At 42.9% G+C, this 11,973-nt stretch overlaps 1 pseudogene; it reads left to right on the forward strand.

The window, feature by feature from the left end:
* The first annotated feature begins 664 nt into the window (after positions 1–664).
* LOC114901080 lies at positions 665–2,263 on the forward strand (annotated as a pseudogene).
* Positions 2,264–11,973: the final 9,710 nt, after the last annotated feature.

Consider the following 11,973-nt stretch of genomic DNA (forward strand, 5'->3'; position numbering starts at 1 on the left):
ACGGATCAGTAGTTGCCAGGGGCTGAAAATAGAGGGAGAGCTTGATCGCCAAGGGGCATAAGGACATTTTTTGAAGGAGATGGGACAGTTCTAAATCTTGACCCTGGTAGCTGTTACATTATTTGTAACCTGATGTGTTAAGCTCATAGAATTGCACATCAGAATGGTCAATGTCATACGTAAATTATGCTACATTTAAAAAGGAATACAAATACATAAAATCTAGTTGAAATCAAAAGACATGATAACTAGTTGATGTCAAAAGAACAAATATGCCAAACAATAAAAAAACATAAATTGTCCAAAGTGTCTCCTATTTGACAGTAAACTTAAATTAGCAGTTGAAATGTCCAGTTACTCTTTGAAAGTGAAACTGAATCTAACATCTGATTGGTTAGAGTCCATGTACAACTTTGAAAAGTACATGTTAACGATAACATAAGAATGAAATAGAGCAATAAGTGAGCTAAATAGCTATTTAATATAATTTTCTAAATGAAATAATTAACCAAAAAGGCCTTTACTTACTAATTTATTCAGCTATACAGAAATAATCTGAATAATCAAGCCTCCAGGATGTAAACTGGAAAATCTTTACTCAACAAAGGCAAATAGCCTGAGGCGCCACTTGCGGTGGGGCGGCGGCAGTTGGCGGCGGGTGGCTCGTGGGGCCAGTGCAAGGGCGGTGGTGGCCCTGCGGGGCGGCTGCCAGACTGTGGCTCGGGGTGATCACACGAGGGACCCGCACGGGGCCCTTATGCAGGGCACCTGGGACCGCCCCAGACATGAAGCGCTACCTTTGGGAGCGCTACCGGGAGGCAAAGAGGAGCACAGAATTGGTTACTTCAGTTATGAGCAACTTGCTGAATGCAGATGCCATCTTCTCAAACAATGAGATGAGCCTGTTGGACATTGAAATCTACGGCTTGAAAGATTATGGTTACACCTTGGTGTTTTATTCTAAGCACCTCCACACACTGATATTTAATGCCGCTCGGGACCTTCTCATCAACGAACACAGGTATCCCATGGAAATCAGGAAGTATGAGTATGACCCAAACTTCGCAATCAGTGGACTGCATTATGACGTGCAGTGGTCGGTCTTGATGAAGATCAGTGCTTTTCATTACATCCAGCTGGGAACTGTCTACAGAGGCCTAAGCGTGGTCCCTGATGAGGAAGTCATTGAAATGTACCAGGGCTCCCACGTGCCTTTGGAACAGATGAGCAACTTTTATGAGAGTTCCCACGGAAACACCGTGACATCACGTCCATGTTCATGGACACCTTCTCTCTGCCCGAGATGACCCTGCTGTCCTGTGTGAATGAGTACTTTCTGAAGAACAACATCGACTATGAGCCTGTGCACCTGTACAAAGACGTCAAGGATTCAATTCGGGAGGTGCACACCAAAGGAATCATGTACAGAGCAGGGTACATCTGCTACCCTGAGCAGACCCGTGCAGTGTTGGCCAAACTGGCTGATCATGGCAAGAAGATGTTTCTCATCACCAATAGCCCCAGTAGCTTTGTGGACGAAGGGATGAGGTATATTGTTGAAAAAGACTGGAGGGACCTGTTTGATGTGGTCATCGTACAGGCGGAGAAGCCAGACTTCTTTAGTGATAAGTGGAGTCCCTTCCAAAAGGTGAATGTGAAAGGCGTCTTACTCTAGGATAAAATCTACACGTTGCAGAAAGGCCAGATTTATAAGCAGGGCAATTTAGAGGAACTTTTGAAGTTTACTGGATGGAGGGGATCCAAAGTGTTGTATTTTGGTGACCATGTATACAGTGACCTGGTGGACTTGACCCTAAAGCATGGCTGGTGAACGGGTGCAATTATCCTGGAATTGAGATCTGAGCTCAGAATCATGAACATGGAAAAGTACATTCAAACAATTACCTGGCTACAGATCTTGACTGGGTTATTGGAGCAGATGCAAGTTCACAGAGATGCGGAGTCACAGCTGGTTTTGCAGGAGTGCAAAAAGGAGAGGAAGGAGTTGAGAGAAATGACCAAAGTTTCCTTCAGCGCCCAGTTTGGAAGCTTGTTCCGCATAGACCAGAACCCCACGTACTTCCTGCGGCGCCTGTTGTGATTTGCCGACATCTACGTGGCATCCCTGAGCTGCCTCCTGAGCTATGACATCAGCTACACGTTCTACCCCTGGAGGACCCCACTGCAGCACGAGCTTCCTGCCTGGTCCGACAGGCCCCCGGCCGCCAGGCTGCCACTCCTGCAGGAGGCCCAGTCCAAGTAGCCAGCGGCCCAGCCACGCTGGGCGCGAAAAGCCAGGACCAGCGGCGGCCCCACACTGGGCAGACTTTGTGTGGACGTGACTGTCGCTTACAGACATGCCTTGTGATATCTGTTTTGCACACTACGGAGGATACCCCCCAGCTCGTGAAGACAGGAGCTAGCAGCCCACGGGAACTGCCTTCCTGTACATGTGGGGACAGCGGCTGGCTACCTGTCAACACCCTGTGATCAGCCTTCTTGTTTACTAAGGTACCGTAACTGGCGTCAGATTTTCTGGGATGGGGAGGCTTCTTGATACCATCTCTGGATTCCAGCAGATGCCGTTTTGAAACTCTTCTTGACTCTTCCATGGAAAATGCAAGGAAAAACTGAACATTCACAGGCCGTGCAGGGGCCCAGTGATGTGCACCGGTGAACTGCTCACAGAAAGCTGATGCTTGAGCGAGCGCTCCGATAGCATACCACAATGTCAGTGGCAGAGATGGTCCCTAGATGACAGCCGGTTCCCAGATACCTTCTCGTACTAGGGCTTTGGCACTCTGGTGCCTCACTTGAAAGCAGACTCAGCCTCTCTGGAAGTCTTTCGTGAGAAAAAAGAACAAGAGAAGTTGCAAGTCCTTGGCCTTGATTGTCCTCAGTATCCATGTGCCGTGTCCTGCCCCCTGCAGGGGAAGGATCATTGTGCCCCAAGTGATGGGCAGGTTCACTCTTTCCCCCAGAAAAGGAGGGCAAAGAGAGAAGAGCTTCTGGTTAAATTCCAGCCAGCAGAACAGACTTTGTAGAATGAGGCTGCGCGAAACGAACAGGTCAGAAGACAAATGCCAGTGCATTTGTTGTGCGTCTCCCAGGACTTTATTTTACCTGAAACTGCTACCCGTGTATTGCTTGAAGGTGATCATTGGAGGATGGAAAATGAAACCAAAAAAATGTCCTTGTAATGAAGTGCCACACCGTGAACCCCACCGGGTGTGTTGCAATCTTATTAAAATGTGTATTACCAGAAAAAAAAAGAAAAAGAAAAAGAAAAAAAAGGCAAATAAAGAGCAAAAAACATTACCTTTGAAGGCTATTCTTCAACTGGTCAAAAGGAATAGATGTTCTATAAGTGCTTGAGAACCATCACAACTTTAGTTCTTAGTATTGTATGTGATTATTGCTTATTTGCCTTAAGTATTTGATATATTTAAGTACTTGACATGTTGCCAACATGGTCAGAACCCTATCACCCTTTTTCATACTTCATTTCTAGTTTCATGATCTAGTTGTCTTAATGGAAAAGTCTGGTCATTCTGTGGAATCTCTTTTCCTGTCTTGGCCTTTCACGCAGCCTTTGCTGTCTTGTGAAAATGCAAAGATCTTGAGTTTAGGAAACACAGTCATGCCTGTCCACGAGGTAGAGAAACACTACTTTGTACTCGGGCAATCAGACTGTAGAAATAAAAATGGGAGAATCAAAGAGGAACAAATGAAAGGAACCTTGAAATACTATTTTCACATCTACTAAAATAACAACTGTAAACAAACAAGCAACAATAGTTCTCATCCCTGCTGATGCTATGATGAAAGTGGTACATCAATTTTTGCTTGTGGCCTTGTAAGTTTCTAAAATTATTTGTGATAACAAAATGGAAGTACAGTGCCTTGTGAGGTCTGAAAAATGTACATTTGATTAAATAATTCTCCGTTTAGAAATTTATCCAAAGGAAATAATTTGATGGGAGAAAAAATGATGCCTGACCCATATATCAACCCAGAATGAGCTAAAATAGCATTAAAACAGAAAGCTAATTAAATGTACACCATTAGGGGAATTGGATAAAAAAGAAAAGAAATTTAGCGGAATACAGACTTCGGGGACTTCTTAGGTAGCATGAGAATTAGCTTTAGCTACCTGTGCTCAGCACCTATGTTTACACGTCCCGTTTCCTCCTGTATCACCCCTCCAATTGTTCTAAGCACCATTTAACAAACTATACCTTTCATTTATTTTCTTCATTTTTTGTCTCCTTTAACAAAAGCCACCCCTTGAGTGCAAGGATTTTTGCCTGTTTCCTTCACTGTTGTTTTCTCTGTGCCTAGAGCAGTTCCTGGCACATAGCAGACACTAAATAAATATTCATTAAACAATTATAAAAACTGAATGCAAATATACTCAGTAAGGATTTTTTAGTAGCCTGATTTTGATTCTGTTTCACTTTTTGCTTTTTATTTAGCCATTTAAAAAAATTAGTTCATTCAGCAAATATTTACTAAGCCCTGCTCTGAGCCAGGCATTGTAATAGGTGCTGGTTCATAGACATGACCCAGACAGTTGTGATCCTGTAGCATCATGGGGCTCACAGTCTGATGGAGAAGAGGGCCCTGGAGCCGGAATCACGAGGGAGATGAACTGGGAGGAGAGGGAGGGACTATAGGGACGTACGACAAGGGGCTTCCCCTCCCTAGGGGTTAGAGAGCCTTAGGGATCAAAGCCTTGAGGGATGAGGAACAGCTTACTAGGGGAGAATGTTCCAGGCCTGGCGGACACACACGTGAAGGACCTGAGCCATGATTCTGGCACTTCCGAGGCCAGGAGGGCCGAAGTCGCTGTGGTTGGGGTCATGCCCACTGTGGGGGGCATCGTGCATGCTGAGAACCTGAAGGCGGAGTGGAATGAGGAGGCCCTGAACCCTCTTCAGCACTTGGGTCTCTATCTTGAGGGCAATGGGAAATTATTGACAAAATATAGATGTAACAGAAGAATGATCTGGTTGAACCTGAAGTTTGTGGAAATGGCTGTGGTTCCATATAGAGCATGGATGGGCAGGACGCATATAAGACTGGAGAGAGCTGGTCCCAGAGGGTAACACAAGCGTGAGCTGCAGGTCCTGGGTCCAATTCCTATTGTGTTCTTCGATCTCCCCCTGGATAAAGGAGATCTCTGTTCTGTCTGCCTCATTGAGTGGATATAAGAGGTGCCGTGGTTATAAGGCTGAAAAATGCTGTTAATGTGAGGTGTGGTTTATCTTTTTCATCTGACCTGGGCAAGGAGAGCATTAAATTAGAAGGTCTGTATTGTCTCAGTGCTCATATGTGAGCTGAGAATGGGCTTATTCTCGTTGATAGTCCATCTGAAGATAATATGAAGACATTTGTTTGAGTCATACTTTCAATTCCTCTGGTCAGTTTTCACAGGCTTAGTGATGCGGTACATTAAGTGATCTCTGTTTTCTTGCTTTCACCATAGAGATTAATTTGGTAGCAGAAACAGAGGCTTGCTATGGAATTATGAAGATGCGAATGGTTGCATAGTTCTTCCCGCTGTCCCCAAAACAGGCCTGGGCCCTGGCCGCAGGTCCTGAGGGAGGCGGTTTCCCTGTGGAGTGCCCTAACTTCAGGGCGGGATGCTGGCTGCTGGTGCCCCCCCTCTGCCCCTTCTCCATTTCTAATGAGTTCTTCGCCTGCTGCAGCTTGGGGCCCAGCCTTTCAATTATTCAAGAATCAGAAAGTATTTGTTGCCTGATGCAGGATTTGCTTTTCTTCAACAGAACAAAACCCTGGTAGGTGAGATTCACCACCTGGGGCAGCTGGGTCTCTGGATGCTTGCAGGTTGCCTTCAGAGGGGCAGTTGCTCTGGGAGGGGGTTCGGTTCAGACGGCATATAAAGTGGATGGAAGAAAAGAAAAGAGACAAACAGATGAATAGGGAACATCCTGATTTTGCCTTCTATTTGTCCAGCTAGAAAACTAGAGCATGCTGAAATACACAGAAACCTCAGGCGCTGGTTGAGGAAAGAGGCAGCTTTGCAGGGAGTGGTGAGAATTCCGGTTCCAGACTAGATTCTGCTGCTAAACTGTCCTGTGTCTCTAGGAAATCATCTCTCCTCCTTGGGCCATCGTCTCTTTACCTGTGAAATGAGAAAGATGGATTATTTGATCTCTAAGATTCCTTCACTTCTGTGACTTTTAATTTCAGAGTGATGTTCAGGTCTTGGTGCCAGCCCTTACTAGATCCTCTGCTTCGGATGGAGCTGGTGCTGTTATAATCTCTTCTCTTCATTATCATCCATTCAATTCTTTATTCTTTCTTTCAACAAATGAGTATTGAGCACTTGGTGTATACCTGAGGGAACCCCTCCAGGGGGTCCTAGACTGTGGGTCTTGTGTGATACAGCCGGATTACGAAGGTAAAGTTAGGTATCACTTCTCTGATGGCTTTCTAACTAGACTCTGAAGACTGGTTTAGTTCTAGAAGCCATGAGACCTACTCATTTATGCATCTATTCATTCAGCAAACATTGACTGAGCATAAACTATAAGCCAGGTGGCATATAAGGGAAAATCAAAGTTGAATCAGGTCAAGGGCTTGCCCTCAAATGTACATGGTTTTGTTGATAAGACTGATATATATTAGGAAAACTGTAATGCAGAGGGATAAATGCAAAAAAAATTTTACAGGCACTGGAAATTATGAGAGCACACAGGAGCAGCATCTTTGAATACTGACCAGGGAGCCAAGGCACACCTCTCAATAGGGCCTGGGATCTATATTATGTATATATGGGATATATATTATTTATATATAATTATGAAATACATTTGTATGAAACAAAATTCAGAACATTTAAAAAAGAAAATAAAGATTACTAGTTATCTCATAATTCAGAGAAAATAACTAAAATTTTTTAAAAGATATATAATTTTGGTATACCTCTTCAAGGTATTTTTGATGTCTTTTCTTTCATTGTTTTGTCCAAAAAAATCACACATAAGTACTGCTTTGTAAGTTGCATATTCATGTGATAATATATCATTGACTTTTTCATATCATAAATAAAATTCTACTTTATTATTTTAAGAGCTGTGTATCATATTCTATTGTATAGATGCCCTATTATTCTTCTAGCTAATGTCCTATTGGGTTATTCTAAGTTTCCAATATTATAAACAACATTGTGATAAACACGCTTCTCCTTAGGACAAATTCTTAGAAGTTGGATATCTAGGTGAAAGGATATTTTAAATATTGACACACATTGCCAGATTGTGCTTTAGTTTAAAAGCAGAGTTAAATGTGTGTGAGAGTATGTGTGTGTATGCACTCACAAATTCACCTGCATTTGCTTTAGCTAATATTAACTGAGCACTTACTATATTCCAGATGTTAGACTAAGCACTTTAGATAAATTGTGTGATTTAATGATTGTAACATTTCAGCCCCAGCTGAAGTCCATATACTCGTTAGAAGAGATACTTTAAGGAATATAATCCAGAAACACATTTTATTTGCTAACCCAAGAAACTTAGTGGTATTTGGAAGTAGAAGGGTAAGCATATAAAATATGAGAGGGATAATAAAATCTTGGTTTTAGCTTTGCTAAGATGTCAGTCTTAGCCGTTGGTCACAGTCCATGACCTGTAAACTTAAATCCAAATGGAGAAGTTGCCCAACAAGAGTCTATGCTTGCTTCCGTGATGCACATCCAACTTTGCAGTAGTCCAGGGCATTTTTAGTTCTCTGTACCAGCTGATGTTGCTGCAGTGTTTCCTAGAAATAGGGAGACCCTAGGTCTTGATTTGCCCAGGACAGTCCTGGTCTATGCCTGTTGTCTTGAAGTAATTATTAATTTTGCATCCTTTCATTCTCAAAAGTGTCCACTTTGGAAAATAATTTACTTTGAGGAAATGTGTTGCAGACTGGGCAGGGATTGCTGATGAGACTGAGTCAAGTTTGGGCAGTGAGATCACCAACTCCTGCCCCTTCCATTACACTATAGGTCCGGCATCTCTTTATCTTACTTTCTAAAGAAAGTCACGTCCCCTGAAATGCATCAGGATATCTGGTTTCCTCACTTATCCAAATAATAGCTGACAATCACAGAAAAAGCAAAAGTACCTGTGTGGTGAGAATTAGTGTGTTCTATAATAAAATTCTTGCCTTTGTCTATGGGAAACATTCTTATTCAAAGCCTGTCTTCTCTTCTTTTACTCACAGACCTCCAAAACCTTGGGTATCTTATTTCCCACCCACAGGTGATTAAAAGGATAGGTTAGAAAGAGAAAGAATGCCTAAGGCAAACACTTCGGCATGAGCAAGCGGTGAAAGTGGCTTATATGAGAGGGAAAAGACGGAAAGCTTAAAAGGAAATGCAAGAACTGCCATGCAGGTACAAACAACCCAGCCCTCTGTAGAGAATCCATGCAGAAGGCAGTAGTGGGAGTTCATAATGATGACCTTGAATTATCAAGAAAATGTTTCATTGCATTTGGTAGGCTGCATTTAAGAAGGTACGGTAGCATGGAACATTTTAGACCAGATCTCTATCTAAGATACTTCATATTACTTAAATTAGACTTGTAAGAGGTAACTCTTCAATAAACACCTTGATTATGCGGAATGACTTAACCTTGTGAGAGTCCTGGGCGGCTAAGAATGAAATATATTAAAAAAGTCATTTAAGGCATCTTTCCTGCCTTCAATGACTTCAAATTCTTGTTGATATTATAAGTTTTTATGCTTCCTAGATATCTTTGCATTTTAATAAAGGACTTTAAAAGACCAAAATGTCTTATAATCCTAAGGGAGTCAAGTTCTGGTAATATAATTCTAGGCACTGAGAACACAGGAGGAAAGTTTCAGGGGCCGAAGGATGTTTCTGGTTATCCATGCAGAGTGCCAGCTTTTCTTTGTTTGAAGATAGTCCTATAAAAAGGGTGATCTTCTCAGCTGCTCATGTCCTCGGGAATCATAAATCCCCACCTCTGAGGGACCCTCTGGCCCTGAACCATGTCTGTGAGACAAAGAACAGAGTGAGTCAAACATGCTCCTGGCTGAGTAGAAGGTGAAAGAGTCCCCAGGGCGACTGAGGCAGTCCTTGGTACTAATCAGAAACAAAGTTAGGAATCATTTAAGTGCCAAGTGGTCCTGAGCTCTGAGAGTCAAGACTGCTGGGGTTCTGAGAATTCTGGCTGAATATTCAGTAGGTTTCTGCTCATTAATTCCATCCATGGCAATGTTTAAAGTGTAATGAAAACTCAGTGCAAAAAATTAGAAGACTTTCAGCTTTTCATAGTTATCCCCAGGACACGCCAAATCTAAAACAGAGGAAGCAGAGATGGATGAGGCCCCCTCCTCTGCTTTGTTGCTCTCCTTGGTGCCCCTGCAGGAAACAGCCTGGAACGTGGAGGAGCTCCCTGAGGACATAAAGGCTCTAGATGGGAGGAGGGGCCCTCCCCCTTCCAAGGGCCAGTTCACCCTGTTACCTAAACCCTCTACTCAGTGGAGTAGATCTGAAGTCTGGGACAGTCACTTAAATCTGTTGAACTGTGATGCGTTCCTGCATGTTATTCCCAAATGTAATTCAGGTTTGCATTTCTCTGACCAAAGCTTGCTGCCCCTCCCAGAATGTCACTAACCCAATACTTACTCTTCCTCTGGGAGGAAGAACCTTGGTCTCTGTATCCAGGCAGGAAAGACAGCCACTCAGGTCCAAAGAGCTCTCCTTTGACTCCACTTGGCATTTCTGCATTTTGGGAGTGTTGGTTTCTCAATGTCTTCGGCTAGAGGAAAATAGACAGGAAGGCCATAAGTAGCTGATTCAGATATTCAGGGACCGAATAAACCTCATCATCCCAGTCTTGGGCTGAGGCAGTGAGAGTGACTGCTTCCTGTACATGATCTCAGAGGTACATGGACATCTTCTTTTTCAAAACAATATTTTCTGTGGTTAATATTTATAATTCCCTATTAGATAGAGGCTCATTCTCCTGTGGGCTGTGTGGGTTCACCTTCTCTGCCTCATCAATCATTGCACCACTCATGTGCTGGGAGAAGATGTACAGAAGGAGGGGTCCGAGGGGTGATGGGGATCCTGGGTGCTAAGAACTGGGAAGGCACACCCCAGTACAAGAGGAATGCTGATGACAGCAGAGACACATTTTACTTCTTAATTTCTGGTGTGTGTCTCACACAGATTCCATTCCTTTACCCCGTGCGTTATGAGCTGAATTGTGTCCCCCCCAAATTTGTGTGTTGAAGTCCTAACCCCCAGTGCCTCAGAGTGTGATTGTACTTGGAGGTAGAGTCTTTAAAGAGGTACTTAATTAAGTTAAAATTAGGTCATTAGGATGGGTCTTAATTCTATCTGACTAGAGTCCTTATAAGAGGAGGAAATTAGGACACAGACATGTACAGAGGGAAGACCATGTGATGACACAGGGAGAAGACGGCCACCTACAAGCCAAGGAGAGAGGCCTTAAAAGAAGCTACCCTGCCAACACCTTGATCTCAGACTTCTAGCTTGCAGAACTGAGAGAAAACACACTTTTGTTGTTTAAGCCACTCAGCCTGGGGTACTTTGTTTTGGCGGCCCTAGCATCTAATATACCCTGCATCATATCACCTCTGCTCCACCCTCCGACACACACCCACCAACGCACTCTACTGTCATCACGGTCTCCTGGGAATAAGGTCATTGAGTTTGGTTTACCTTATGTCACCTGACCTCAAAGTACTACTTTAACATCTAAAGAAAGTCATATCTGCTACTGTACTCAGAAAAGCCAAACTTAAAGTATTTTAGGTTTTATCTAGTTCAGGCTTTCAAAAGTCAGTTGCTATGAATAATAACAAGGAAGCTCAGGAAATTAAGGGGAGAGAGGCTGACCCCAGAGTGGGAGCTCCAGAAACAGGTTTGTTTTTATTATTTTTTACATTCTGTTTTCATTGAAATATACTTGATTTACAGTACTGTATTAGTTTCAAGTGTACAATATAGTGATTCAATATTTTATAGCTTATACTCCATTTAAAGTTATTATAAAATAATTGGTATATTTCCCAGTGCTGTATGATGTATCCTTGTAGCTTATTTATTTTATACACAGTAGTTTGTATGTCTTAACCTCATCCGCCTATCTTGTTGCTCCTCCCCTTCCCTCTCTCCCCTGGTAACCACTAGTTTGTTCTCTGTATCCGTAAGTCTGTTTCTGTTTTGTTATATTTATTCCTTTGTTTTATCTTTTAGATTTCATATACAAGTGATAACATACAGTATTTGTATTTCTCTGTCTGACATATTTCACTAAGCCTACTCCTTAGGTCCTTTCGTGTTGTTGCAAATGGCAGAATTTCATTCTTTTTTATGGCAGAGTAATATTCCATTGTATATATGTACCACATCTTCTTTATCGATTCATTTCTTGATGGGCATTTAGTTTGCTTCCATATCTTGGCTATTGTAAATAATGTAGCTATGAACATTGGGGTACACGTATCTTTTTGAATTAGTGTTTTCATTTTTTTTTTTTTTTTGGCTATACCCGGCAGTAGAATTGCTGGCTCATATGGAAAAAGACCACAGATAACAAACGCTGATGAAGATGTGGAGAAAAGGCAGGCCTAGTACACTGTTGGTGGGAATGTAAATTGGTGTAGCCACTGTGGAAAACAGAGAGTTTTTGATGTTTCTTAAAGAGTTATTAACCACCATCCCCAGGCCAGAGAAAAACCTCGGTCTAGACCTAGGATGTAGGGGGTTCTAGAGTCCAAGGATGGGCCAATGTTAGTTAGAGCCCTTGCCTAGCTCCAACAGGAAGCAGGGTGTGCTATCTCCCAGGGAGAGCTCAGGGTGAGACTATAAGCCCTGGTGGATGGGCACTGAGGCTCAACGTATGTACATACACACACACACACACACACACACACACACACACACACACACACACACACACA

Source organism: Monodon monoceros, unplaced genomic scaffold (assembly GCF_005190385.1).
Source record: "Monodon monoceros isolate NGI ecotype Baffin Bay Population unplaced genomic scaffold, NGI_Narwhal_1 Super_Scaffold_19, whole genome shotgun sequence".
NCBI lineage: Eukaryota > Metazoa > Chordata > Mammalia > Artiodactyla > Monodontidae > Monodon > Monodon monoceros.